This window comes from Octopus sinensis, linkage group LG3, assembly GCF_006345805.1.
Source record: "Octopus sinensis linkage group LG3, ASM634580v1, whole genome shotgun sequence".
NCBI classification, from domain to species: domain Eukaryota; kingdom Metazoa; phylum Mollusca; class Cephalopoda; order Octopoda; family Octopodidae; genus Octopus; species Octopus sinensis.
The window spans coordinates 116,012,221-116,022,220 of NC_042999.1; positions in this window are offsets into that span (position 1 = coordinate 116,012,221).

The following is a 10,000-nucleotide window of genomic DNA, read 5'->3' on the forward strand; positions in this document are numbered from 1 at the left end:
TATGTGCGTATATGTGTGTGCGTGTATGTGTGCGTTTGTATGTGTTTCTGTGTATGTGTGCGTGAGCGGTTAGGTGTATATTGTGTATGTATATCTGTCGGTGTGTATGTGAGTTTGTGTGTGTTTGTACGTGTGTATGTGTGTGTGCGTGTAAAGTATATATATGTAAATGTGTGTGTGCGTAGTGTGTGTACGTGCGTGCGAGTGAATGTATGTATATATGTGCATGTGTGTACAATGTAGAGGCTTATATGTGTGTATGTGTGTGTGTATGTATGTATGTATGTATATGTATGTGTGTGTATGTATGTATCTATGTATGTATGTGTGTACGTATATGTGTGTATGTTTGTATGTGTGTATGCGTGTATGTGTATGTGTATGTATGTGTGTATATGTATGCGTGTGTGTATGTATGTATGTGTGTGTATGTGTGTATGTATGTATGTATGTGTGTGTATGTATGTATGTGTGTATGTGTGTGTATGTGTGTATATGTGTGTGTATGTATGTGTGTATGTATGTGTGTGTATGTATGTATGTGTGCCTGCGTGTATGTGTGCATGTGTGTGTGTATGTATGTATATGTATGTGCGTGTGTGTGTATGTATGTATCTATGTATGTATGTATGTATGTATGTATGTGTGTATATATGTGTGTGTGTATGTATGTGTGTGTGTATGTGTATGTATGTATGTATATGTATGCGTGTGTGTATGTATGTATGTGTGTATGTGTGTGTGTATGTATGTATGTATGTATGTATGTATGTATGTATGTATGTATGTATGTATGTATGTATGTATATATGTATGTGTGTGTGTGTGTGTATGTATGTGTGTGTGTATGTATGTATGTACGTACGTATGTATGTATATATATATATATGATCCATTGTAGAGATCCAGAGATTCTCAGTATAGAAGACATCAGTGCTCAAAAGATTCAAACTTAGACTCCAATGTCTTTACACGGAATCGATTCCGCGGGGTAAAGAATGTCTCTAAGATGGATCAAGTTGAGTGGATACAGAGGCAATTATGCGGATAAACTAATGAGATGCATTAAATATAATAGTCTGGGTGTGAAATACAAAATATGTATATATGTATACATGTACAAGCAAGACGAAAGAAAACAAAAGGTAGAGACTTTCAGACGATGAATATTTAAGTACGAATATATAGATATTTATATTAATAGATCCAACTTACACAAAGTACAAATGAGAAAATTGAAGGGATGGAAGGTGTTATAAGTTCAACAGCTGTTTCTGGGGTTCGGAGATCCATGCTAATGTTGGTATATGTAGTTCATCAGTGTAGAGAAGATCCTACATTTCAGAGCTTAATGCAGAGAAGTTCAAAGATGGAACTCGTCTCATATATATATAAAATTAGATAGGGGTTGTAAATTCAACCCTCCATGGGATAACATATATCCAATATACTGCTAGAGAAGTACCCAACAAAACTAATACATAAATGTTAAAAATTGCGATGCAATTAATTCATCTACTGTATTATGTGGGAAAGGGTAAAATTATTACCGTAAATTAATAATACAAAATGAGAAAATGGAGAAATATACCTAAATTAATCATCAACCATCAGATAATACCCAATCAGTACTTTATTAAACCATTACACAACAGCAGTTATATTATACATAATATATTACAAATATAACAAGACATAGAAATAGAAATAGAAAATACATTTATATTGTATCTGACAGCTGTTTCGGCCGTGAAGACAGGTATGTCCCATTTAACCTATTAGCTATATAAAGCAGGTATAAATGAGACATTAACAAGAATGTCTCACGACGTCTTCAGAGAATTTAATGTAAGTATGAAACAAATTTACATATAAATATAAATATGTGTGCATAACCATATAATGTTTTGTTGTCTCTTTTTTGTATCATCTAGCTGCCTGGATATTTTGCCTGTCCCATTTTTTGTCGCATATTATGATGAACTACATCTACTAACGTTAGTAGATGTTTGGAGTCAGTTAGGCATAAAGGAGAGGAGGCACCGTCTATAAGTAGAGAGTCGGAACAAGTTTCATTTGGAAGGCTAAAATCTACCATTTTTGTATTCATTATTAATTACTCAAAATCTTTCGTTTTTTAGGTTCTACCATTTTCGTATTCATCATTAATTACTCAAAAACTTCTTTCTTTTTTAGGTTCTACATTTTCGTAATCATCACTTATTACTCAAAAAATTTCTGTTTTAGATCTCATCATGAATTGGACCGGTGAACATCGTGGCTTTGTTGTTTAAGCGTATTATGAACATGACTGATCTCTAACAGCCACGTAGCGAGCGTTCCGTTGACACTTTGCGCTCGGTTGAAACGCATCTGTATCAGACCGAAAACGAGTTTGCTTTGGATTTCTAACCTTCATGCAACTGGATCCACATTGAAACAAAAATCTTCTGGCAGACTTAGGACCGTTAGAACTTCAGAAAATGTGACACCAGTGACAACATCTGTTCAGCAATTGCCAACGCGTTCTGCTCGTAAGCATAGCATAGCATTAAGAATGTCTAGCCGAAGTCTGAGGAGGATTCTGCATTCTGATTTGAAACTGCATCCTTATAAAATTATGTCAGTTCATGAATTAACCAAGACAGATCATACCAATCGTAAAGCCCTATGTGTGGATAATCTTGCATAAGTTCCCACTGCAGCTGTTCTTCTGAGCACCGACGAGGCTCACTTCCATATCAATGGAAACAAGAAGAATTTTCGTTATTGGGCTGAACATAATCCTCATGAACTCCACAAAAGACCGAGTCATTCTCCTCGTGTAACTGTTTGGTGTGCAGTTGTCGATTTTGGAGTCATCGGCCTGTATTTTTTTTTAAGAAGGTGATGAAACAGTAACAGTTACTTCTGGCCGGTACATTGAAATGTTGGAGAACTGTTTGCGCTCTAAACTGAACTGGTTGGATACCGAACATCTATGGCTTCAACATGATGGAACCATGGCTCACACAGCATGACGTTCGCTTGGAATGTTGAGGGAAATGTTTCCTGGGCATTTGATTTCTTTGAGGGGAGACGTGGTGTGGCCAGCAAAGTCATCAGATTTGAACCCTTGTGATTTTTCCTTTGGGGATACTTAAAGGAAAAAGTTTTCCGACATCATCCACGAACTCTTGAGGATTTTAAATCAGCGGAATACCACTTAAGATGACACGGAGAGACATGGAGAACTTTCGGGAACGACTGCATCGCCATTTGCCTAATATAGTTTTTAAAATCTAGTAAAATAAACTGTGTTGTTTATGAACTTTACAGTGACAAATTTTTTTCCTGGGTGGTTGTGTTCTCTTTTTATATTCATTCACAATGTGGGAGATCTTCATGCCTCACCTTGTAGCTACCTCTTTCAAAAACTGTTTAAGAGCAGAACACAGTTAGATTTCCGTTACCTTGTTTTCATTTATCCATTTAGGAATTTTCCAACACGATCTTTTTTACATTTATAAATTAAAGTTTATGTAACCGTTTCATTATATTTCGTTACATACATTTAGCTTTCAGATTTTTGTAATGTTATCATTTTCTTATGGGAAACGCATGAAAATTGTTGTGTATGTCGATAAAGGAGGTTTCTAATTGACAAAATTCTCAAAATTTAATGTTTTGTAACATTATGTTACTAATTTTTGCTAAAACTGAATGTGATTTGCATAATCAATATTCAAATCTACATCAGCATAGAAATTTTTTTTTTATTTTGTACTGAGCAAACGAGACTGGAAAGATCTGTAGTGCAGTTATTGTTAAGGTTAGGGTGAATCTTGGGATTGGGGTTAGTGTTAGGGTTAGGGATGGGTTAGTGTTAGGGTTAGTGTTTGGTTTCGGTTTAAGATTAGTGTTAGTATTAAATTTAATGTTAATACTTAAACCAGAGCTAAAGTTAAGGCAAGGTTTGGGTTTAGAATTTGTGTTAGGGCTCGAGCTAAGTTTGTGGTTAGGGCTAGGTTAGGTACAGCATTATGGTTAGTGTTAGGCTTAGGGCTAAGTTTCAGATTATGTTGGGTTAGGTCTATGGCTAGGGCTCGTGCAAAAGCTAGGTCTTGGACTCGATTCGGGGCTAATGCTTAGGCAAGGGCTATTTAATTATAAATGTTAGGATTTGGGTAAGGTTAGGGTAAAGGTTAGGTTTAAGTTTAGGGTGTAGGTACGAATATTGTTACTTCGTTCAAAAGCTGTTTAAGTGCACAATTTCATTGTTGTTGACTTGTTTACTTTGTTCCATTTTAAAAGTTTTCTTTAAGTGTTTTTGTTTTTAAAGGTTATGTAACGTTTTCACTGAATTTTAGGTGTTCTGTAATATTTTCATTTTCATATTGTCAATATATAAAGGAATCCCTTCGATCATGAATAGCCATGGGATTGCACCTATAAAGGTACCCTCCGAAGCACAAGTCCGTGCAAGGTTGTTTATGAAAGACTAGCAGTTTGCCCATGTCTCCCCTACCCACGCCACTGATGTTAACCAAGGGAAAGGCAAAGGCCGATACAGCTTGGCACCAATGACGTCGTAACTAATTTCTACAGCTGAGTGAACTAGAACCACATGAAATAAAGTGTCTTGCACAAGAACGCAACACACTGCCCGGTTCGGATATCGAACTCACTACCTCGTGGTTGTAAGCCCGACGCTCTAACCACTGAGCCATGCAGAAATTGAGAAATTGTGGTATGTCAATTATGGAAGCTTTCGTTGGGTTGAATTTTCAAAATTTTAAGTTTTGCAATTTAATTATTAATTGGTGTCAAAATGAATGTAATTTTCATAACTAGCACGCAAAACTACATCATCAGTCATTGCGAATAAAATTACAGATTCCCTTACTTTAACCCTAATCCTAACATTAACGCTAACCTTATACCTAACTCTAGCCCAAACTCTACCTGTAACCCTGTAAACATTATATTTGGGGGTTTGGATCTTTTCGGTTTGAACGGCAATTTTTAACATAATTTCTAGGTAACTAAAAAATTTTAAACTTCGTATACTGGTAGAATGTGTTTATAAAACATCTTTCTCTCTTGGCTTTATTGAGAAAATTCTATAGTTTGTAAGATATTTGTTGTTTTTTTCTTCAATTTCTGCAATTTCAATTAATCACTGTCGTCCATTGAGGTAAATAACATTCTGTGCCGTGTGAATATGTCCCTCGTTTAAGAAACAGATTGGGTTTATTTACATTTGTGAAGAAAAAAAGGATACCCTTCCCCCCACCCCTAACCCTAACCCTAAATAGATTGAAATGCAATAGATCGATACTAGGGTCATAATTATGGGTAACAATTTCATATGACACCGCTAGAGAAAACTGCCGTTCAAACCGAAAAGATCCGGGGTTTTTTTTCACAAGGTTTCTAAAAGTTTTCACATGTTACGAACGAATTATTATTATTTTTTTTAAATTTCATTATTATTGTTCCATTATTATTGAAATGTTACGGCGAGCAGGCAGAATAGTTACCACGCCGGGCGAAATGCTTACCGGCATTTCGTTCGTCTTTACGTTGAGTATTCAAATTCTGCCGAGGTCGATTTTACCTTTCATCCTTTCGGGGTTGATAAAATTAGTACCAGTTGAATATTGAGGTCGATAAAATAAGTATGAGCTGAGCACTGAGGTTGATGTAATCGAGTTACTCACTTACTCGAAATTGCAGGCCTTGTAGAAAAGATTACTATTGAAGTGTAATGTATTTTCTCTGGCTTCTCAGATATTTTGAAAATTGATGATAATCTGTGTCGCAAATATCTGCCAATAAACAGTTCAGAGTAATTGGAAAGGCCCTTTGCCGTGAGAAGTGTAAAATATAGCATTCCGTAGGTGCTGTTTTTCAAGTAAGAGTGAATAAAAGCTGAAGTTTAGTGGGGTAATAACTCTGATGATAGAATACACATCGATGAATTTACCCACGCATTTGGTATGCCGGTGGGTTTACCAAGGACATATTGTCTCGTGATTTTATTGACTTGCGACAAAATTACAAGGCAATGTTGTAAATATTCTTTTCTACCCTAGGCACAAGGCCCGAACTTTTGGGGGAGGGGCCAGTCGATTAGATCGACCCCAGTACGTTATGAGCAGTTTTAGCACGTGCTTACATCATATTCCGCCTATTCATATATATATATATATATATATACCCACATTCATACACACACACACACACCACACACACACACACACACACACACACACACATATATATATATATATATATACGTGTGTGTGTGTGTGTGTGTGTGTGTATATTTGCTAGTGTCTGTTTTTCATTTACTTTTTGTTTACTTATACACATCAACAAATGAGCCAATGCGGTACTCTCTGTGTCGTTGTTCAATTTGCTAGGAATAACAGCCAAATCTCCCTCATGCTATGCTCTTGTTAATATTAAGGAAAGGGAAAACGTTTACTCCTCGCCATCATTACGATTAAAATTAATATTTTTGATTTTGTTCGGCTCTATGAATTAATTTTTTTTAATGCTTTTATCCATTGCTTGATACCGGAAATTGGAAAATCCTGACCAAAACAGAGAAAGTCTATCTTAACAAAACTTTAGAAAGAGAAAGAAAAGGTTCTGTTTTCCAAAGCTAAAAGTGGTGTTTTTAGCTGGGTTGTAATTTTATACTTAAAACAAATTCAAAATTTAAATTTCAGAGCATAAAACTTATTACGTTATCTGGTGTATAGCCGCAGTTCAAATGTGTACAAAACCTAAAACGTGTGTGTGTGTGTGTGTGTGTGTGTGTGTGTGTGTGTGTGTGTGTGTGTGTGTGTGTGTGTGTGTGTGTGTATGTGGAGGGCTCTTTAATAGCCAGGGGTCAATTTAAGTTCAGTCGCAGATAGGAATTCAAAACGGCAATACGCGCAATTATATACATGCAAACATACCCATACATACACACACATACACAAATCCATACCTATCAGCCACTCCCAAAAGCCAGTTTGATCCAGAATTCTGACCACCATTCTTTATATATTTGCACACAAGCAGAAGTGGCTGTGTGGTAAGTAGCTTGCTAACCAACCACATGGTTCCGGGTTCAGTCCCACTGCGTGGCATCTTGGGCAAGTGTCTTCTGCTATAGCCCCGGGCCGACCAATGCCTTGTGAGTGGATTTGGTAGACGGAAACTGAAAGAAGCCTGTCGTATGTATGTGTATATATATATATATATATATTATATATATATATATATATATATATGTGGGTGTATGTGTTTGTGTATCTGTGTTTGTCCCCTTAACATTGACAACCGATGCTGGTGTGTTTACGTCCCCGTCACTTAGCGGTTCGGCAAAAGAGACCGATAGAATAAGTACTGGGCTTACAAAGAATGGATCTTTTCAATTCTGAAGCCAGGACCACAGATCTTTCTACTTAACTAAATATTCTGAAACTTCGTATGCTGATAGAGTCTAGCAAAACAAGACACAGGTTGGAACTAGTTTATTTGAGAAAAATCTATTTTATGACTTTAATCGTAGATTAAAACTGCGAATTTTAACCAATCAGATTGTTTGTTTTCATGTGTAAAACTTGACTGCATTCTATTAGTGTGACGTAAAAGCGCTTTTGTGACGTACTAACGTTCGGAAAACTGTAAACAAACACAGAACGTAACGGCAGACGAAATACGGCTACGTATTTCGCCCGGCGTGCTAACGTTTCTGCCAGCTCTTTGCTTTTTTAATATTAAATTTCTTGCCTTTTGCACAAATAAATACAATAAGTGAAATGAAACGCATTAGCTTAGAAACGAAATCTTGTTAGAAGCCTCGTCACTGAGATGCCACTTCTTAATAGCAAACGAAAGCAAGTACTAACAGAATGGAAACATTTTCAATTTAATACATGTGGCTTATTAACTAGTTTTAAATATTGTTATTAGAAGGTGGCTGACTATAGGATCCTGGAAACATGAGTACGTTAAATAATTAGAAGGAGATTTCACGGAGACATGCGGCTTGTTTACATTTAAGATGTTTAATACGTCACCAAATTGGTGGTCGAGACGGAGTAAATAAAATAAAGCCGAATGACGGAATATCATTGGTTAAAATTCTAATTATTAAACAACGTTAAACTTAGAAGTTACAATTCCGTTTTCATTCTGGTTTACAATTAAGTTTACTTTTGACACATTCTACCAGTATACGAAGTTTCAAATTGTTTGGTTCAGTAGGAAAAATTTGAAAAAACTGGCTTCAGAATTGAAAAGATCCCAAAGAATAAATCCCGGGGTCGATTTGCTCGACTAAAGGCGGTGCTCCAGCATGGCCGCAGTCAAATGACTGAAACAAATAAAAGAGTAAGCACACACACACACATTCAGCTTATCGCTTTTATCCATTACATTTTTCTTTTAATCGTCTGTCAATATTTATCTGTTTTTAGTTTTTGTTTTGTGGGTTTCACTTTAGCGACACCAGTTACACATGGTACCATGGTACTTTCCCACACTTGGTGTGGGAAAAGTTGTTTTTTAAGTTTTTGAAAGTTTGGATCAAAAACTGATGGCTACTACTCGTTAATTTAAAATTAAACCTATCAAAGGCGAGGGTCTTCCAGCGACCCCTAGCGCCCTCCAAATCTCTTAACGCCCCACTAGTGCCCCTTTGCTGCAAAATGCCTCCCTCGAGCTCCAAATCCCCCTCCCCCATTTTTTCATTTCATATAGTCTGTTTACGTTTGCTTTAGGGTGTAGCGACCCATGCAGCGTCATCAACTTTCTCGTCCTTCTATCCAGTGTTGATATTTCCTCCTTAGTCCATTTGAGGATGAACATGCTATATCTGACCACCGCAACTGCCCAGATATTCTTTGCTTTAATCAAATTTTTGGCATTTTGGTTGGATTTCAAAACCATCTTTATCCTTTTTTGATACGCCTCGCTGACCTTGACTTTCATTTCGCTGTGTAGAATGACATCCAGCTCCAAGATCCCTAAATATCGTCGGGTTATTATTATTGTCATCATCATCATCATCATATTATTATTATTATTATTATTATTATTATTATTATTATTATTATTATTATTATTATTATTATTATAGACGTCGCACAGTATACAATATCGTGAGGTTGTTGATTGAAGCTATTGTGTCTAGCGAGTGTTTGTACTGTCAAGTCACAAGTACCTCACATAGACAGTACTTTACGCAATATGCGTGCAGTTCCAAGTAATGCCGACTTTTGCAATACATCTAGATTGTAAGTAATCTCTAGGTTTCCAGACTTTTCTTTTTTTTAGATTGGGTTGCATTGAACCCGATACTCCGATGACAATAGGGATAACCTTTATATTCGACTCTCGTAGCTGCCACATCTTAGCAATCTCAATTCTCAGGTCACCATATTTATCAGTCTTTTCTCTTTCTTTCATGATGATATGCTGCCCCCCTGGCACTGCCACGCCAGTTATTAGGCACTCTTGTTTGTCCTTCCTAAAGGTTATTATATCCAGCCTTCGATGCTCTAATACCTTATCTATCTAGAAGTCAAGTCCCAGAGGAGTTTTGCGTTCCCCTTTTTGTCCATTACCTTTTCCGGTGTATGTTGGTACCAAGTACTCGTTATGTCGTATCCATACTTCCTGCATAGTAGCCAGTGGAGGTTTTGGGCTACCTTGTCGAGTCTGGGCTTGTACTCGTTCTGTACAAGACTTTAACAAGCACTAACAATGTGAGTCGCGCTTTCGACCCTCTTCCCACACATTCGACAGAAGTTCGTTGCACTAGTATGGTATATATCCCTTTTCACTTAGTTGGTATTCAATGCCTGATCCTGAGCAGCGATGATTAGGCTTTCAGTATTCTTTCTTAGGTCACCCTTGTTGAGCCACCTTCGTGATGCTTTCTGGGTTTTTTTTAATGTTATTATCATGGTGGTACTGACCATGTAATTCCATGCAGAGTAGGGTTTCTTCTCTC